This window comes from Myotis nattereri (genome assembly GCF_964212035.1).
Source record: "Myotis nattereri genome assembly, chromosome: 11".
In the NCBI taxonomy this organism is placed as follows: Eukaryota; Metazoa; Chordata; class Mammalia; order Chiroptera; family Vespertilionidae; genus Myotis; species Myotis nattereri.
In genome coordinates this window covers 14276668-14298626 of record NC_138086.1, presented here as the reverse complement: position 1 = coordinate 14298626, position 21959 = coordinate 14276668, and the positions used below count along the sequence as shown (strand labels likewise).

General features: G+C 36.1%; 1 protein-coding gene and 1 pseudogene across 2 annotated transcripts in view; both read right to left on the bottom strand.

The window, feature by feature from the left end:
• KCND2 (potassium voltage-gated channel subfamily D member 2) overlaps positions 1-21959 on the bottom strand; it is a 521425-nt gene that overhangs the window by 363522 nt on the left and 135944 nt on the right. The gene's annotated exons all lie outside the window — the stretch shown is intronic.
• On the bottom strand, positions 14755-15677 carry LOC308527255 (retinol dehydrogenase 11-like; annotated as a pseudogene). Its single transcript has one exon. The product of its transcript is annotated as a retinol dehydrogenase 11-like (transcript).

The window sequence follows — 21959 nt, the reverse complement described above, 5'->3', positions numbered from 1 at the left end:
TTTAGGAGAAAAAAATAAAAATAACATAAAAGTAGATCAATAATGCATTTTTCAAGGATTTCCATCATATCCATTCTATATTGATGATTTCTTTATGAAAATATCACAGACACTGATGCACATAATGATGCCTCTCAATGGATAAAAGCATTCTCTACTTATTATTTTTAATAAGTCAAGGAAATTGTCAGTGCATTATGCAATACTTACATCCTAAAATAATAAAACAATAATTAGGAGTAAAATAAACACTCAAGCATTTGGAAAGATTTTTGTATGTCCACAATACTCAAGCTATTCTAGAAAATAAATATCATAAAACAAGCAAACAAATCTTCTCTTGGGTACAAGTTAATGAATTTAAATAATGACTTAAATATATAGAATAGGGTATATTAATGGTATAAGTAATTGTCAACTGAATAGTATAAAAAGTAAAGGGTATAAGCTGTGTGTTATTGAAAATAAATGCCATATACCTTAACTATCCTTCTATTTATATCTATACCTATACCTACACTAACACCTATACCTAAAATTATCCCCATACCAGACCATACCAATAACTATACCTATACCTATACCTATACCTATACCTATACCTATACCTATACCTATACCTAAACTTACACCTACATTTACACCTACATCTACACGTACATCTATGTCCAAATGCCTTTTGAGGTCCTGGAAGGCTAAAAACACAGCTACATTTCCTATGTACCATACAATGCCCAACAGTTACTTGATCTCAATAAGCAACGTTGTTTTTTGTTTACTGCATTCTGTGCAGTACTGAATACTAACATTATCAGACATAATAGAGTGAGTAAATGACAAAGAGGTCTAATACAAATTTTTAACTCCATTGTTATCTAAGTCAGGTGTATTCTATATTTCAAGTTATGCTTCCCAACTTTATGTATCACACTGGTCCAGTTAAGCACCCTTGGCCCAGAGGAGCAGCACTGGTACCTTAACTCAGCAATAATATTATAGGAGGTTTTACAAAGCCCTTCATTAAGATTATAACCTCACCCACTGCAAGCTAACTGGTGTAAGAATTTAAAATATGTAGGCTATCTAAGTAAACTACACAAAAAGATCACCCATATACTTTTTTTCAATTGCCTTGCATTTTAAGTCCACAGAAACCTTAATAAAATAAATGCTGGAATTATTTATCAAAGTTTCCCCTTTTAAGTAACAAAATAAATCATCTTTAGATGGCAATAAAAAATTTCACTCTCAGGCACAGTAGCATGTGACCAATAGCCTTAAAACAGCAACTGGCTTTGCAATAACCAAAGAAAGAAACCACTGCGGCATTAATTCCCGTGATGAAACTGATTTGACATTCCTTTTTCCAGCATTTCTCACAACTTAAGATAAAATACACTCTACCCTGTTAAACGGAGAAAGAAATATTTATTTTTTTAAATTTCAGTACATAGAAAATAAACATTTATGATTCCCCTAAACTGGACTGTGCTAGCTCTGGGGTGACTGTGCTTGCTGTTCCTTGGTTTCTCTAGTCAGCACCCGTTTTGTGGAAACGGATGCATGGGGGAAGCTTCCTTAACGGAGTTCCTTTCATCAGAAGATTTCAAAAGCTTTGCTGATGGCTATTATTTACAGTCGCTGAATAAATGGGAGAACCGAGCCAATGGGAGGCTATAACCATTCTATAAATGAATTCCAAAGCGGTGAAATCTTGTTAAAATAAGTCAGGATGTAAAATGGATTAGGTAGTCTTGCTCCATTCTAAAGCCATAATCCATTTTTTAAAAATCAGCTTTCTCTGCTTTGAACCTTTTTCTTACATCCTAAGATTGGTACTGACCTTGCTTATTTGTTGAGATATAGGGAATCACTGGACCTTAATTTTTTCTTTTTTTGACATGTAGGCCAACTGATATACTATCCATGTGCACAAAAAGGTGGGTGGAGCGTGTGTGAAATCCGACACACTTTAGGGTATAAACTGTGCAGAGAAAAAAACACCAAGTCTTTATACTGAAAACTGATGGAAAAGGGCGTAGAGGAAATTACTATTATGGTGAGAGTGTTAGAATAGCTAAAAATGCAAGTCTATGACAAAATAATTTTGGACAGGAGGTACTAAGAGATGGATGAGAGGAGCTGAATGCAAGAGGCAGAAACATGTGGCTAAAGGTGGGGGAGGGGATGCAACTCTTAATAATTACCGTTTTCTCACTAATGAAATATCTATGAAGGCTTTTCAGAATCATGGTTCCCACACCTGGGCTGTTTAGGTGAATCATCCAAATCACCTAAAGACCAGACATAAACTGATTCCTAATTGTGTGTTCCCTGGAGATTCTGATTTATTAGATCTGGCTTAGAGTCCAAACATCTGAACAACATTTTTATAGATTCTGGGGTGAATCTGAAGGTATAAATGCTTTAGAAGATCAAACCTTCCACCATGGCCAGGATCTAAGAAGCATATTCAAATGGGAGCAGTACACATTTTGCTAGTTCCTATCTACTAACATTGAGAAAAGCAATTTAAAACAATAACTGAGGAAGGATAGGTCTACTGAGGCATCAAAAGTCACACTCAGAGTTTTCTGGTGACAATATGCCTGCACAGTCTGTACCTTAAGATGCTATTCCGTTGTCTCACCTAGATTTTGCTCCCAGCTTTTTTCGTGGTTTGAACCCATTGGATAGTGGCCCCAATGTAGCCCAGTTGGAACATGGATGTTATCTGGAACCTTAGGTTGTCCTGTAATCTGCCAACACTGCCAAGTTTGTCCTTAGCTTTACTTTCTGTTCATACTGACCTCACAAATCTCCCAGGCCCAGCGTGGGAGGAAGTTCAGCCCAGGCTTTCCCCAGCGTGGCCCCAGAATCAGCACAGGCCTTCTCTCACGTATATTCAGTGCCCAGTGATTTTGCTGAGGTTTATCTGAATCGAGTCCTTAATCATGTTAATGACATTCTATCCATGTTTTTCAAGAGTGATCTTTGCTCCGGAAGCAGAAACATTGATGTCCCAGTTAAGACACACGTTCCCAGGCTGCATAACCTACTGAATTAGAATCTACATGTGCAGGAGTCAGGAGTCTGCATTTTCAAACTAAGTTCTGCAGGTAATTTTCATGCACCTTCAAGTTTGAAAATGATTGGAAAACAGTGATTGTTTAATTAACAAAGTAAGTATTTACGTCATTAATCAATTCTATAAATAATAATTTAATTCCTTTCATATGCAGGTACTTGATAGGCTCTGGGAGTATAAAGATTGTTTGGAAAGAGCGTATTGCATTCCAGTAGAGAAGACAGAAAAGGCACTAGATGGTTGAAATAGAGCATGATAGGTGCTATGATAAATAAAGGGCTTATTTATGAAGGGAGGCTCCATTCACTTCTGGTGATCCTGGGAAGCTGTGGCTTGACAGCTATAACTGTGATAATACCAGTCTGTCTTATTGAAATGTCAGCTGTTTGCTGTTTACTCTGTATACTGAAAAAGATTCACAAAAGATTATTTTTAAATTTTCCCCTGAGACTCAGTGGTCTTTTTTATTGTACAACCCTTTTGCAATTAGATATTTATGGCATAATTGTTGATACAGAAATTTTTGTGTTCAGATGTAACTTAAAAAAAGACATTAAAACAGAAGAACCATGTTCAGACAGCCAAAATACTTTGACTTCTACTTTTGCTGCTGAGGTGTTTTAAGATAATATAATTGAGTTGTCAGTGTTTCATAGACAAAGCCTTATTGAAATTTTAATGTATATATTTAGCTAGGGATAAATTACCTATTAGCAAATCATATGTGAAAATTATGTGAAGAATCTACACTAATTGCCAAAACCGGTTTGGCTCAGTGGATAGAGCGTCGGCCTGCGGACTGAAGGGTCCTGGGTTCGATTCCGGTCAAGGGCATGTACCTGGGTTGCGGGCACATCCCCAGTAGGAGATGTGCAGGAGGCAGCTGATCAATGTTTCTCTCCCATCGATGTTTCTAACTCTCTATCTCTCTCCCTTCCTCTCTGTAAAAAATCAATAAAATATATTTAAAAAAATAAATTAAAAAAAAGAATCTACACTAATAAAAGAGAAAGATGCAAATTGACCATACCTTTGCGACGCCCACCAACCAATCAGGAGCGAGTATGCAAATTAACCCGACAAAGATGACAGCTTAATTTGCATATGTAGGCGCTAAGCGGCCTGGGGCAGGATGCTTGCCTCGCCGTGGCGATGACTCAGGCTTTCCGCACTTACCCAGCTGCTCTGGGCCTCTGGGCAGCATGGGAAGGTGGAAAGGCGGCTCCGGGCTGGAAAGAAGGCAGTGCCGGCAGCCAGGGGAAGGAAGGCCCATTCTTGCATAAACCTTCGTGCATCAGGCCTCTAGTAACATTATAAAAACCAAATCTTTAAACTATGTATACATTTGCTGATAAGTTTTTCTAGATGTTTAGGTACATGACATTTTTGCAAATATGGAATACTTAACACTATATAAAGATTTTAAGTTTTTCTATTATAACACATAAATGACAGAACATCTAATATTTATTTTTTAAAGAGAAACAGTAAAACCCAAGTTTTTTTTTTCAGAGCAGAAGGTCATGGTCATTTGCTCAATTAATATACTTTTTTTCCTTGAATTTAATATAAACTCCATGAATACACTATAGACTCCACCCACAGACTCCACTGCATTGTTTGTGCTTCTACTCTTTGGTATGTATGGATCAGACATGCCCTGGAGCCCTCCTGTGGTCCCTCTCAGGTTGGCCAACCTCTCGCGTCCCTCCCCAGCCCTGACTTTGCACCAGTAGGGTCCCTTGGCCTGGCTTGTGCCCTCTTGCAATCGGGGCTAAAGGACACCCTCCCACCCCCATGCATGGATTTTGTGCATCAGGCCTCTAGTATCCAATAAGCTGCATGAAACAATGGCACATCCACTACAATTTAAGTTAAAATAGATATCAAGAGGATGTACATGCAAAGAGCTCAAAGAAAATTGACTTTAGGTAGAGTGATGAATACTGGCTTCATGGAGGGCAGAGAATTGAAGCAAACATTGGAACTGCCTTTTATTAAAGGTAACGAACAACAATGTTCATTATTTCCATCCGTTACTGAGTGCTTTCTATTGAACAGCCACTCTACTAAGTGCTGGGCTGAAAATACCTTATTTAATATCCCCACATTTGAGCTAGAAGTTATTCTCCTTATTTTATAGGTGAAGAAATTGCAGTTATTCTGCCCAGGCCACACAGCATTTCTGCAGAGCCAGAAAGCCAAACCAGTTCTCTCTGACTTAAATCCATATATTTCCTGCCACACTGCCCTCCCCACTGCCCTAAAGACTAGACTAAATACAAACAAAGCTTGAGGAAAATGAAAGGATATTCAGACAATATACTGGTCTTGGGCTATTTGTGTTATAATCTACTTAAAGAATCTGATTTAAAGCATGACATCATTTCTACAAAAGTACCCATAAACACATTAGCTTGCAATTTTTTAGTTTATCTATGAATCAAAGATGAAATCTGATGAAAACTGTAGATCCTTGTCTCTTTTAATTATTGCCTATCAATCAGGACATCCTGTCTCTGGGATGCTGGATCTCAGGACAGGGGTCCCAGCAGAGGATGGTGTACAGGCAATACACTGAGGAAGGAACTCCTGCAATAAGGTTTCTTTGCAATCTCAGGCCTTTATTTCCCTCTCTCCTCTTCAATCAGCATATCCCCAGGGCACCACCACCTCCTTCTTTATCTCCACTGCCCCCCTCACTGAGATATGGACTCCATCCATGGGGCCTCTTCTAGCAGTTTCCTCATTGTTTTCTTGCCACCAGTTTATTTTATATTCGGATTCATCCTCTGTAGTGCCTTAAGAGTACTTTCTTTTATAAACAATGTGCCACTCCCTTATTTAAGAACTTCCTTTGCTCACTTTTTACACTAATCACTGAACTTCCTAGAAAGGTATGAGCCATCCCACATCAAGGTGGGTCTGAACCATAGGTCCTTTTCATTTAAAAAATAAATAAAACCAATACCCAGTCACTTTCTGTATGCAAATATACTGCATTTGTTTTTGCATTTGTTTCTTTTTCTTATTTTTGCCTTTACTATTCACTCATCTGGAGCTAGCCCAAATATTGTCTCCTCTGTGAAGCCTTCACCAACTTCCTCCAATTCCCTCATATAACGTGATGTTTAGGCACCTCTTACAGCCACGTTTACGGAAGTGGATCTGCTATATGTCAGTATATTCTGCAAAGGTGCAAGGCTGAAGTTGTAGCTCATTGATCTTTGTATTGCAGTCATCCAGCTCAGTTCCTGGAATATAGTAAGTGTTCAGTAAATAATATTTCTCAAAAGTAAGTGAAAATCATAAAATAATCATAGAATAGAAGTTTCATATTATTTTCAGAACAGTTCTCAATGTACCTTTCTTTCTAGTTTGTTTTAAAAAATTTACTAGTGTTCCTTTTCAATGATCACTTCTACCAGGTCAGTGCAATTATTTTATTATTAAAGGAAATATACTTATATAAAAATATAATAACTTAAAATGTAATATATAAATATGTATTCAGAGACATTTATCCCTATACTTGTTTGCATTCAGAAAAATGAATAACTGTAATATCAGCTGGTTGAGATATAATGACTTAAAACATATTTGGAAGGCAAAAGAGAAAATAAAATACTTATATATACCTCAAAATGTTTTAAAACTGTTTAAACTTTTAGAAGCAGCAACACGATGTTCAGTAATTTGTTTACAGTAAATAATTTATAAAATTACTTTTAAATAGGTAAAGACTTATGATATCTGAAATTTCTAATCAGCATGGTAATATAGAGCAATATATATAACCATATGGGGAAATGTTAATTATATATTAAGTAGACAATGAATGATAAAATTATATAGGCACTAAGAATGACAGACACTTGACTAGTATACACATTATAAAGTCCAGGAAGACATTAATATATATATATATATATATATATATATATATATATATATATCTGGGAAAGTAATTATAAAAATAAAATGTAAAAAATCTTAGGAAATTAAAATGTCAAATAATTTAAAATAGGGGTTAGTGATCATTCACATGCTTGATAATAAAATCAATTTAAGATCCCTAAAGTAGATGCTATGTTGCAGGGATCTACAGACGTAAAACCACTAAAATTTATTAGAAATCAGGTCATGCTTCATATTTTGCCTGAATTCAGATGAATAATTCAATAAAAAGGGAAAAAGTTGTAAAAGAACCTTTTTATTCCCTCCTATACATCATATTTTAAGGTAAAAATATACCTAACACTTTATAAATGGAGGCACTATGGGCGAACAATGTGTAATAAAGACTGGGAAGACGTAAAAGTGGCCCCCGTGCTTGCTGAAATATGTTCTGTTACATGTTCCAAAGCAAATCACATGTTTTAATATGACAATTTACTTACTTTTTAAATGAACATGTGCTAAAGGTTTATTCTACTCACTAGTAAATGAGGAGACCAGACAGATGTTAAAACTTATTCAAAAAAGAAATTTATCAGGGATATTGAAATAAATATGCAAATGAAAGTCAACATTATTTTTTCAAGGGGTGGGGGATGATACATTTAGTTATTATCTTCCCAAGCATTGGGCATAGAATCGTGTGTGTGTATAAACTTTAATAAAAATATGCCCCATGTGCTATAAAATGATTATAGACGTATGATAAATGTTGACTTTATGAGAGGTCCCTAACTAACTTTAAATTATTAATATAAATATAATCAGACCATTTTATTCATTCATTCTTTCATTTATTTTTTCATTCAACAACCTCCAAATAGGGGCCTGATGTGCATGTATCAATACTGTGCTAAACTCACTAATGACCAAGAAGCCTTTACTGCCCTCATGGATCTTGAATTCTAGCTGGTAAGCAGTGCCCAATAAAATAAATGTATGTATTTGCAAGATATTATAGGCATTTATGGAGGTAGAAGGGGGAAGGATTAGAGAACTGAAATGGCTTGGACTTTAAAGTTTGAATTAGGCTGAGTTAATGGAAAAAAAAACCAGAATTCCAAAGGAGTCGCAATAGCAGAGGCACTGGAGGCGCAAAGGAGGTTTAGGATGGTAAGAGTGAAGAGTCCTTGCTTCTGGTTTTGTGTTGACCCTAGTGCTTATGGAGATATCTATTTTCTAGATGACACTAGAAAATAAAAATGGCCCAAAGTGAACAGAATACACTAATGCATTTTCATTTCATCTCATGTAATGAAAAGCCAGAATTTGTTTGCTTGCCACATAATATTTTTATTTCTTTGTTTGCTTATGTGGTAAGTAGGTAGGGAGGGAGACAGGCTGGCTGACTCTCCAGCTGATTGGCTGAGAAAAAGCATGCTTGGAAATAAAATGATTAGAATGACAACAGGTAGGCCTGTTATCATAGGAGTAATGAAAGAGGCAAATAGATTTTCATTCATTTAGTCTCTCAAGGGATTGAATGTTTTGGTGATTTAGTTGTTAGGGGTTCTGGGTTTGACTAATAAGAGTGTTTTGAAATTTTAAGTTGTAGTAAAATAATGTAACAATTATTGATGCAATTGTAATAAATCATGTTGATGTATCTAATTGAGGCATATCATTAAGAGAAGATTTAGATTTACAATCTCTAACTTAAAAGGTTAGTGTTAATTAGCTTCTTAATTAAATTATAGTAATGAGGATGATCTTTTTTTGAAATATTTTAATGGGACTATTTCAAGGACAATTGGCATGAAACTATGATTAGATCTGCAAATTTCAGAGCATGGTCCATCATAAAAATCTGGTTGGGTAGATAGGTCAGGTGTTTGATTTAGGTGCTCCAGAATGGCATCTGTTTTGAAACCTAGTGAGGTAATAGTTCATGAATGCAATAAATCTTCAGATGAAATTAATATGCAGACTGTTATCTCCACGGGTAGTATTACTCGGTTGTCAGCCTCTAGGAGGCAGCACTCCCTGGTTTTAAATCAGATGAGGGAATTATGTACGAATCAAAGTTAAGGTCCCTGTAGTCTATATATTCATAACTTCAGTGCCATAGGTGACCTATAGGTTTACTAATTATATAGGGATTATTAGTTTCATCCCTTAAATAAAGAATTCACAGGGAGGGTAGAGCAATTATTAAAATAATGGCTGGTAGAATTGGTTAGGTTGGTTCTGCTTCTGGTGCATCAATAGTACTTATATGAGTTAGGTTAGTAGTCAATATAAGTGAAATAATATATAGTGCAAGAGAGCTAATTATAAAAACAATTATTAGGCTATGATCATGGAAGTGTAACAGTTTTTCTATAATTGTTGATGTTGCATCTTGAAAACCTAGTTGAAATGGGTATGCCATGAAGATATATAGGGTTCCACCTATAATTTAACTCTGACCAAGTTATGTAAATTTTACTAATATCTTCCTTGTGGAGAAAGACATAATGGTGTGGCACTGGCTTGGAACCAATTTAAGGGTGTTCGTTCATTCCTTCTTTTCTTACTTAGGAATTACATATGGGGGTTCTTCAAATGTGTGATGCCGTGGGGACACCCATGCAGTCATTTGAGGTTTGTTGTGTGTAATTCTATTATTAATACTTCTCATTTACATGCAAACACTTCCATACCATGAAAACTATAATTATAATATCAGTTAGTGAGATGAATGTGCCTACAAGTGATACAGTATTTCAAGTTATATAAGCGTCTGGATAGTCAGAGTAGCATCCTGGTATTCCTGATAGACCAAGAAGTACTGGAGAGAACACATTATATTAATGCCTACAAATATGACCAAGAAATAGATTTTTTCCCAGGTTTTGCTAATGTATAACCTGAGAATAATTATAATCAGTGCACAAATCCGCCCATGATAGCAACTATTACTCCTCTAGATAATACATAGTGAAAATGTGCTAGTGCACAATATGTATCATGAAGAACAACACCTAGTGAGGAGTTGGCAGGGAGAATGCCTGTTAGACCTTCAGCTGTAAATAAAAAGATAAAGCCTAGAGTTAGACGTATAGCTGGAGATCATTTGATTAGTGTTGCTAATCAGCCAAATACTTTTATTCTAGCTGGGATAGCAATAATTACAGTAGCTGATGTAAAATATGCTCATGAATCAACATCCATGCCTACTGTAAATATGTGGTGGGTTCAGACAATAAAATCCAGAAATTCAATGGATATTGTAGCTCATACTGCCACTATATATCCCAAAGTCTCTTTTTTTCCCCCCTGAGTAGTATGTAACAATGTGTGACATGATCCCAGATCTAGGAAGAATAAGGATATAAACTTCTGGGTGACCAAAAAATCAGAATAAGTGCTGATATGAGATCTCCTCCTTCAGTAGGATAAGAAAAAAATTAGTATTTAATTTTCGGTCTGTTAATAGTACAATAATTCCAGCAGCTAAAACAGCGAGAGATTAAAGAAGTAAAACGGCTGTAATTAAAACTGATCAGACAAATAATGGTGTCTGATACTAAGAAAGGGCTGATAGTTTTATGTTAGTAATAGTGGTGCTCAACTGGCATGGCTCAGTGGTTGAGCATCGACCTGTGAACCAGGAGGTCACAGTTCCATTCCTGGTCAGGATGCATGCCCAATTGCAGGCTTGATCCCCAGTGTGGGGTGTGCAGGAGGCAGCTGATCAATGATTCTCTGTCATCATTGATGTTTCTATCTCTCCCTCTCCCTTCCTCTCTGGAATCAATAAAAATATATTTAAAAAAATAATAGCAGTAATGCAATTAATTGCATTAAAAAGGAAGTAAAGACCAGCTGGTGTGCAGTGTGGCTCAGTTTCATGCACTGAGAAGTCACTGGTTTGATTCCTGGTCAGGGCACATGCTTGGGTTGTGGGCTCATCCCATTTCTCTCTCTCTACTCTCCCTCTCAAATCAATGAAAGCATATTAAAAATAAATAAAAGGAAAATAAAACAATCAGAAATTTTAGAAGAATAACCAGGAGCAATGAAAATGAACAGACAGAAACTACCAGGAAAATCACTATGAACATCAATCAAATACTTAATGTTTTTAGTTTCTTTGTTTTTGCCTGTTTAGAGTATAGTGAGAACTTTGGAAGTTATATCAATTGAAACCATGATCTGAAAATGCTATAAAGGTATTCTCTACATGATGTCGTTTTCAGACAATACATTTGCCTTTTGTAAACAAAGGTTTTCAAACTCAGTATAGTAAGAATGCAAATGCTTAAAAAACTGAAATTGGTTATTCTACCCTTAATAATGTTTCTCCAACTTAGAAGCATTTTAAAATTATCAAATCAGTGCCTTTTTAAAAATTTCTATTTCTGTATTTCTATTTTTCTAAAAACCACCTTAGTTTATTCAAAGTTTGTTTGTATCAAATAAATAACAACCAGAACAGAAGCAATAGCTATAGACTAGTTTGTACTTTCTTAAGACTCTTAATAATACAAATTATCAGAATGTAAGTCTGTGGACTGAAGGGTCCCAGATTCGATTCCGGTCAAGGGCATGTACCTTGGTTGTGGGCACATCCCCAGTAGGGGGTGTGCAGGAGGAAGCTGATTGATGTTTCTCTTTCATTTATGTTTTTAACTCTCTATCCCTCTCCCTTCCTCTCTGTAAAACATCAATAAAATATATATATTTTTAAAAAGAATATAAATTATCAGAATATATGATTATTTAAGTAAATCAATCTAATAGAAATACTAAAACTACAACCTGAATTTGAACATCTAATTGCCATTCACTGGACTTTTGTCCTCAGTCACAAAGTAAATCTCTCTATATATAAAAGCCTAAGCATTGGCCAATATCTCTGATGTGCACTAACCACCAAGGGGCAGATGCTCATCGCAGGAGTGAAAAACCACAGGCATGGAAACATGGAACAGACTGATGAATCTCAGAGAGAAGGGGGAAGGAGGAGGATGGGAAGAGATTAACCAAAGATCTTATATGCATACTAGAGGCCCAGTGCACGGATTCGTGCACCAGTGTGGTTTCTCAGCCTGGCCTGCGAGGATCGGGCCAAAACTGGCTCTCTGACATCCCCCGAGGGGTCCCATATTGCGAGCGCACAGCCCAGGCCAAGGGACCCCACCAATGCATAAATCTGTGCACTGGGCCTCTAGTAGATAAATAAAAGTTAAAATTTAGCTGTTAATTAACACATATTAATGAAATTAAGGTTCACTATTAAACTTAGCAAAATGTAGCATCTACTTAAAATACAATTATAAGTTTAGAGCTTTAACTTTGGAAGCATAATAATACAGTAGAAAAAAAATCACATCCTTTATAATTTCTAGCTTTTTATTCTATATTTTGTAGTTGTGGTCAAAAGATCTTAAATATATCATTAGAAAGAGGGAAAGAAGTACCAACTACTTACCAGATAAGTGGAGAATCTATTTTAAAAAGTAGCCATACATACCGGGGACTTTAATAATAACTTTGCATATGTTTTCCACTATATTAAAATAACATTTCTACTTTGGTGAATGAGTTTAATGAGAGATTTCAAACTGAACTTGAATTTTGCTAATATTAGCAGTTTAAATGGGTACTCGTCTATCAGATATCAATGTCATCATAGTGCAAAGTTAAGGTAATACTATTTCATTATTTGTTCTATGGGAAATGAAATGTATATATAGATATAATGCCTTCATTCCTAGGAACATGTAGATAAACTAGAAAAAGAAATCAGTTAATGCAGGAACAACTCAGGAAAACTAACTTAAAGAAAATTGAAAATAATTAAATGTGGGTAACTTGGCTTTCCAAAGCCTTGAGAGACATATTAAATAGTAATGAAAGAAGACAGTAAAGTGATTTAACAATACAAATCATTCAGTAAAATAATAACAACAAAAGGGCACGGGTGGCTGGTCTTGTTGTGTAATATGGTCATGATGTCCTGTGGTGTGTCAGGCATGAACTTGGAGGATTCTTGCTTTTGACATTTAATGTTACTATGACCAATGACTCACATTTGTTAAATACACATGAATCATTTAGAATGTTACATTAGAACACACACACACGCACACGCACACGCACACACACGTGCGCACACACACACACGCACACACACATACACGCACACACACGCACACACACGCACACACAAGCTAAATGAAACTCAAGAGTACTGAACACTTATCTTCTAATTAACTGAGTTGGCTCTAAGTCGCACTGCTTTCTGATGTTAGCAGACACGGACAAATAATAATCATTCTATTCCATTAAAAATACAAGCCCAGTTAAAAATATAAATTCAGACTAGTTGAAATCACAGGATAAATTGTTATTATTAATGTTAACAATATAACTATTATACCCAGTCCAAAGAGTAAATCATTTGTAGTTGTTCCAGACTAGGTCAGCAGGGTGCTATGAACATTTAGCACAAAATCTGCTTCTTGACCCTGAGGATATAAATCAGGAAACTATTAGCTGAGGCACACCAGTTGAGTCTGTAAAGCTCTATTCAGTCTCACATAATGTCCTTAACAATTGGGAGGAAAACCAATTGATCTTATGATTAACGTGACCAACACAGAATGTACATTTGGGTCAAAGAGTTAATACTGGGCTTGACAATGACTAATTTAGCTTTCTACATGGATCAAATTAAGCAAGTAATTGCCAGCATGTGGCCAGATCAGACTGTCGATTTGTACCTATTAATCTGACTTTATTTGGAAGGTCAGCTATTTACCTTTTGTAATCTATTTACCTCAATATGTGGCTAAACTTCTGGGATTTGTGCTGTTGGAAGTTCTAAGTGAATATAAAAGGTTGCCCCAAGTAAAATAGGAAGTTTACTTAGATGGAGAGTAAAAATATGAGTGACTATAGTGAGGGAGAAAAAAATGTAATTTCTATGTCATTGAAAAATTACTTAAAGAGTTAAAGGCAAAAATTTTTCAATGATTTTTTTCAGTGCTAATTAGATAGAAGGTACAAATATTTAATGGTGCTCTCTCTGAGCCTGGTATTGTGCTAGGCAATTAACATATTGGTATCTGATTTATTTCTTCTAACAAGTGTGATAGCTAAATACTACTATTACCCATATATATATTCATATATATAATATATATGTCATATATATAATATATATGTCATATATTATATATTGTATACTTACTTAATATATGCTGACTAAGGTTCACAGAAATGGACTATTTTGCAAGGTTACATAGTAAGTGCCATTAGAGCAAAATGTACTCAAGTCCATAAATGAAAAATATCTGGGTATTTTGGACAGTTCAGAAAAACAAGAGAACTTGAGGCTATCAAACTGCCTTATTAACTTTCCTTTATTTCATACTGAATGTCAAATATTCCCATTGCAGTATTTGGAGAAAAAAGGTAAAAGCAATATACTATGATAATAAATATGTTAATTTACATATTAAATAATATTTGTTTTTAATATATATTCTTACCACTGGACTCTTTATAGTGCAAGGAATTCTGGTAAGTAGTTAGAAATAATACCATATCCCTAAGTTCTGTGATATTGGTATTTGCCAATTTTAGCATCCTAAGTACAGTAGTTATGTTAGATGAGAACAATCAGCTTATCCTCTGAACTAACTGCTTGTAACACGAGTAATTCAGGAGTAAGAATGGTGCTCAGGATCCTTCTGAGATAAATTCAAACAGCCAAAGATTCACTCCTCTAAGGAAACCAGTGTGGAAGTGGGTAATCTTTTTCCATAAAATGGCACAGAGGACAAGTTAGTAAATATGAAGACAAAATTACTCAGAACATTCAAATAAAGAATCTGGAAATTAATAAAGAAGCTGGAGATCCAGAAGGAGAAGCGGTAATACCAAGGTAACAGCCTCATGATCTCCATGTCCACAAGACCTGGCTCCACAGGGTTCACAGTCACACCTGTCCCTTGAAGCCTCCGGGCAAATTCCCCAGTGATCGAGGGCAAAAGCAGTTTGCTGCAGTAAGAGTTCTGGTTGAAGATCAAAGGTCCACCAGCCCCTGTCAGATGTTCCTCATCAAAGTACCCTTGTGTTTGCCAAGAGGAAGACGCGTGTATCACCCGGGCTGACCCTGCCCATTGTAGCGCTCCTTGCAGTAGATTTGTGAGCAGAAAGGGCCCGATATAATTGGTGGCAAAGGTGAGATCAAGGCCCTCTGGGGTTAGTGTCCTGGGGATTCCACAGACTGCAGCGTTGTTAACCAGCAGATGTATCTCAGGACACTCTTGCAGGAGCCACCGGGCAAAGCTCCGGATGGAGGCCATGGAGCTCAGGTCCACCTCCCCAAGCAGAAGGCTGGCATCCTTGGTGGCTGCTTGGATCTCAGCCAGGGCTCGCTGTCCACGCTCTCGGCTACGCAAGCAAGGACCACCCGAGCCCCACGGCGGGCCAGTGCTTGGGACACAACCTTTCCGATACCGCTGTTGGCCCCAGTCTCCACGGCCGTCTTCCCGGTGAGATCTGTGGGGCAGTGCTGCAGGTCCCAGAGCTGAGTCTGATGCCAGAGCCGCACACTCAGTCTGAGCAGGAAGACCAGAATGAGGAGGACAGAGCCAGGACCCCAGGCCTGGGTGCTGAGTAGAGACCACAGTGGCATAGCAGATGACTGGCCTACCACCCAGAGTGGGAAGAGGGTTGGAGAGAGCTACACAAGGTGCAAACCCAGTTCTCTACCTGAGCTTGGCGAAGGAGCTGGATGGTGTTCCTGGAAAATATTTTAGCAGGTCCTGTGGGATAATTCCTCCCGCAAAAGCTGCTCAGGATCCTCAGGTGGCCCAAAGCCTCTGGAATGCCTCAGTCAAACTAACAAACCTGGACAAGGTGGACTGAGCCTCTGAGACCCACATCTAGAGTTCTTCAACATCATTTCCTTTGAATCTGTATGCTTTTGTACTTTAATTATATTGTTATTTTGTTAAACTCACAAATCAGATATATTGCTATTATTTATAGAGTTGAGATTTGTGTAGCTTTACCTATATGTTTAATATTTTCTTTGCTCATTCTTCTTTCTTGTGTCTCAGATCTTCCATCTGTGGTTATTTTCCTTCTATCCAAAGTACATTCTTTAGAAGTTCCTTTAATGAGGATTTGTGGTAGACAGAATTCTAAGATGCCCCCAAGATTCATACCTTCTGTGTATACATTCTCTGTAATCTTCTCCCCTGAAGTGTGAGCAGAACTAGTGAATATGATGAAATTTCATGTCTGATTATGTTATATACCAGAAAAGTGGGATTTTGCTGAAGTAATTAAAGTTTGTAATCAGTTGGAAGAAAAAAAAAGAATCTGGAAATTAACTATTATAGGTCTGGTTTTGAAGAAGATTGAGGTTTTTATTTTTACAAGAGGAGGATAACCTCTTAAAGATTTTCTCTTTTAAAACATTGTATTTGCCATAACCAGTTTTTGATATTTGATATATTGGATACAGGATATTTGAATGAATATGGAAGAAACTAACCCATATAAAATTTTTCTTTCAATGTATTATTTTATTTTTTCCGTTCCTTTTTAATCCCTCTATCCCTATGCCCTCTTCCACCTCCACCGAACCACCCCCCCACAATCTCCACACTGTTGTCCATGTCCATGAGCTCGCTCTTTTTTTCTTAAATTTTAAATTTGAATTATCCAGAGAATGATACATAACTACTATTGAATAAGTTAAAAATGAAGAAAAATATACTTATTTATTGATGAACAAAATGAAGAAAATGAAAAAAGTTCTCTCTTTGGGTATGTTAGTTAATAATGTATCTTAAATGTACATACCTAATATTTAAGGGAAAGTGTATAGCATAGGGATTACATTGAATCTCATCCAATTCTACTTTGCAAAAAATGTGTGAACTTACCTCAATTACCTGAGCTCTCTAAGACTCAGTTTACTTTTGTGTAAAACAGGAATAATGTCTATATTTCTCTCATAAAGTTACTGAGAGGATTAAATTATATAAAATATTCAAGTGTCAACCACATACCATACCACTGGCATTTGGTAAGTTCTTCACAAGTGATGGAAATCGTCATGGTGATCAGAATCATCATCATAAATGTACCCTTATAAACAGAGAGTATGTCATTTTTTATCTCCGATTATGTCTTATGAATTTTATATTTCTGTTAGTAGCTAGTATAAGATCTTATATCTATGAAGCCAAGTAAAATAAAATAAAACAGAAAGTATTTGATTTGACAAATTACTAACATGTGCTCATTTCCCCCTCATTAGTTAATTTAACCTTAAAGACTCTCATAGGAAATAACCATTCCCATCCATTTATCCAATAAGGACAATGAACATGAATTTATGCTGACATAAAAAGTCCAAATCAGCTCTCTTTCCTTAATAGCTGACCAAGGGAATTTCTCATGATCCAAATTCTTGAACTGAAACTTGAGAAATACCCAGGGCTTTGAATAAAGGCTTTAAGAAGGCTCTATATAAATGCCTCAACAAACCAAGATAGGCTTGAACTGTTTCTATGCTGCATAAATATATTTAAACATAGATTATACTAAATACCCCTTATGCTTATAATTGTTATAAACTTAAAATAACTAAAATGCTACACTTTCCAGCAAAACTGCAAAACCCATCAAAATCAGTTTGACATTTTGAATTAAATTAACAACTTAAATTAATATGAAGAATGATTTTAAAATGAAATAATTTTTATCAACTTGACATGTAGTAACTACTAAATAATGGACTTCTTGAATTCAGCAAGCTCATCTTCTGGAGCATGCTATGTGAACAACCTCCTCCCATCACTCTCCCTATTGGACAATATAAAATCTTCATTCTGCTGTGTTCAGTAAAGTCAGCTGGGCTCTCATTAATAAAAACACATTATTTATATATTGTCTACTTTTATTCTTTTCTCAGTAGCCATAGACAATTAAACAGTACAACAGGGTACTAAAATGCTTATACATACAAGTTCTAAAGCAGGAAATAAAATAAAATTCTAGCAGCAGAATACACATATGTATAATCAATAAGAGATTATTAATATTAATTTATTACACTATGTATAGTCAATAAGAGATTAATATTAATTAACTAACATTAATTAATATTAGCTTAATATTAATTTATAGTATCATAAAAAAGATATCACTTATACCAAATACACAGAATACACACATCTCTGAGTAGACCCATGGAGGCTCAGATGAGCAGCTTGATTCCAGTTCATCTGGACTGGTTTCTAATGCCGAATTTTCACTGGGGTGTGATTCTTGCTCAGTTAGTTCCCCTGGACTTAAATCTTCCCAACTGCCCTCTTATTTCTAAACTTCCTGGCTTGGGACTCTAAATCTGATTCCCTTTTGCTTCCTCCCTAAAACAACAAACATGTTCCACCCACACCCCACCCTTACTCCAGCCTGAGTCAGAGCCCCAGGCTCTGGCTTGATGAGAATGGGAGGTTCATGCACACATTCATTTGCCCAGCAGGTCCTAATTGGGCATCTGCTTTTACAGTGCCCCACCATGGCACCAGGGAGAGAACAATGAATCTTGCAGATACTGTGGGCCCAAAACCTCTCCTACTAGACTCTTCATTTGCACCAGCAGGTACATTTCATTGATTATAGAGAACTTTACAAAACTGAATTTAAAAACTGGCTTTATGATTGTCTAACCACTATGCTGTATACCTGAAAATTATACAAAATAATAGTGACTATAAACTGCAATTGAGAAAATTATATTGCAAAAATTGGCTTTTTGTCAGTTACATAAAAATACTTTCCTTGGAGCAGGAGTTAATTTCTACATCACCAAAAAATTTTCTACATCAGTGATAATTTAAAATAGATATCAGATGCTTTAAATTTCCATTTTTCCCCACAATTAATTAGTAAACATGCAAACTATAACACAATCTATAAAAAATTAAATATATCAGAACTTTAAAAATAGAAACACATTTATAATAATCTTCTATGGAAAGCAGGCAACAGCCAGTCTATACATATTAGAATTTTAGCCTATAATCTTCTACACTTTCTTTGAATATATAAATATACAGTGATGACTAATATCCATTTGTAATGATGATCAAGAAACTACAATTTGCATTAAGGATAATAATATTTATAAAACTAGTAATCTATTATCACCAGCATCCTACTAAGATTGGATAGGGCACAGATTCAAAACAGGTGTATTTTTGCATCACAGAATTAAAATAAATAGAAGTTTCATAACTCACTGAAGAAATAAACCCATAAATCCTTGCCTGGCTGGGAGGCTTGGTTAGTTGGAGCATTGCCCTGTGCACCAAAAAGGTTGTGGGTTTGATAACTGGTCAGGGCATGTACAGGGGAGAGATCACACTCTCTCTCTCTCTCAAGCTCTCCTTCCCTTTCCCTTCTTCTCTCTTTAAAATCATTAAAAACATATCCTCGAGTGAGGATTACAAAGAAAAAAATGTGAGGATTAAAAAACAAAAGGAAATTCTCAAATGTTAAGAAATAAAGTTAACAGAGATTATCCATTTAGTCCAAACATCTGGATGTTTTGAAGAATTACTTTCTTAATCAATTTATAAACTACAATTTGGATTTCATGCTTCTTTCTTAATAGCTTCCATAATGAGAAAACACAGGGGGATAGCAATGTGGAATAACAGGTGCTTAGCAATTTACTGTAAAATTCCCTATTTGGATTATGCAAGGACATATAGGAAAAAATGTAAGTCACTCAAATGTAAAAATGATTTTAAAATAATATTCTTTATTGAAGTAGTTATTGGAAAACATAATTATAAGTTTTGCCATTTTTTGCTATTTTTTGAGTCTTTACTTCCCTTAATAGGCAAAATTAAGTTACATAAACTTTGACTTATACCAAAATATTTTGACAATAATTTGGAAAACCTCATAAATAACATGCATTTCAAATAAACATCACAAGTATATTCATCAGTATGTCCTTAAATTATTGGTATAACAAATACTTAGTGAGAGTTTGTTGCTATATGGCAGACACTGTTTTAGCTGCTGGAAAGTTAGTAGTACTCAAAACATACTAAATGTCCCTATATTCAAGGAGTTTTTATTCTGTTGGGGGAAGAGAGAAGACAAACAAAATAACAAATAAAGAATATGGTACTTTAGATAGGGATGAGTGCCCAGAAGTAAAATAAAACAAGTGGTGATGGGTATGGTGATTTAATTACAATGGACTCACTGAAAAAAAAAAAAATTACATTGACCAAAGACCTGAGGTTGGTGAAGACAGAAACATTCTTTCATTTGTACCATACTTTGATTGCAGATACTTACTAAATTAATGTTAATATTTTAACATTTTATCCACCATTTCCTTCAAGAAAATTTTTGGAGAGTAGCTTTCACATAAAGCATGCTAAGACAATAAAGAAGGACAGAGAATAATAAAATGTGTCATACAACATGGGAATTTGTGAAACTGTCAGCATTTTGTCAGGAGACTATACAGGTAAATTATCTTTAGTTCTTAGGTTAAAATAAAATCAGAAAAGGTGGATGGAGACTCAGATCTCTTGCCCACCTGCACAGTGGCCTGGCCAGCACTTCTGTCTGGGAAAACACTGCCCCTCAATCCCCCCGCCTCCCCCACTGATGCCAGATGCTGCAGTTCCTCCACTCATGTCCCTGGGCCTTTGGAGTGGCCGCCCCAGAACTGCAGCTCAGGGTTCATCTGAGATTGAGAGCTTTTGTTGGGGGTGGGGAGGTGCGGGTGGGGTTGGGGGGTGGAGGGGGCCGCAGGATCTTACCATGTCAATCAATGATATTTTAGAGCAAATTTAAAACAGCATGTCAAGTTGTGAAAAAGAGCCAAAGTTAGGCCTGGGAGAACTTCCCTTCTTTGTGAACAAGCAGTTTGGTAAAAGCCAATTTCCAGTGGGCATATTCACTGTGGTCTTTATGGGGAGAAAGAATTCAATTCCAAAAATATTTTTGCCATCAATAAACTCACTTTAATGGGGGGATGGAGGGGGAGGTGAGAAATAGAGAATTCTATAAAGATTGTGAAATCCCTAAATATAGAAGAAATGACTGTCATCACTCTAACTCTTAGCTCTTCAAGAAGTATTGCTAATTGATGACCAAAGAATAATTGGAACTGAATTTAGTCTTTGCATTTGGATCCTTTGCACAAACCTGTTCTGGGCCACATCCTGTGGTCCGCAATCAATCCTGAAATACTTGTTTGACTTCCAAGGTAACCCTGTGCTCTGAAAAGCCATTGAGAAGAGAGAGGCAAGGAGGTGGCAAACATCCAAGGAGAAAGATGTTGGCAGGAGAAATTACTAACCTTAGGCTGCATTAATTACCCGAGATCATTTATCACAGACCTCACCGATGGATGTGGAATACATATAAAAGTAAATATGACTTTCATTCTTGAGAAACACCTTCTTATGCTGAAATCCTCTAGCTCTCTTCCCAGGTGAAATCAGAGTGTGATGACTATCTCGGTAAACAATGTACAAATGCTTCCTACTTTGTCTGTCCTCCCATCAAGCTTACATTTTAATGGCTGTGTCTCCAGGCAGACTCCTGAGGCTAGACAGAAAGAGGCTAGACAGAAAAGGTGAGCCTTGCACTGAATTCTTTAGATCAATACAAAGAAGTGTCAAACTAAAAATAATGTGTGCTGAGTCTTAGAATACAAAGAAGCCTGGATGGAATCGGTATCATCAGGTGGCCACTGCACTCATTTCTAGTAAGACTGAAAATAACTTTGCTGGAATGAAAATAGCTCCAGATAGAACACTGGAAACCAGAACATAAGCCAACTGAGCTATCGTAAAGCCCAGCCTTGGATCAGTGGTTGAGCGTCAACCTAGGAACTAGGAGGTCAAGGTTCAATTCCCAG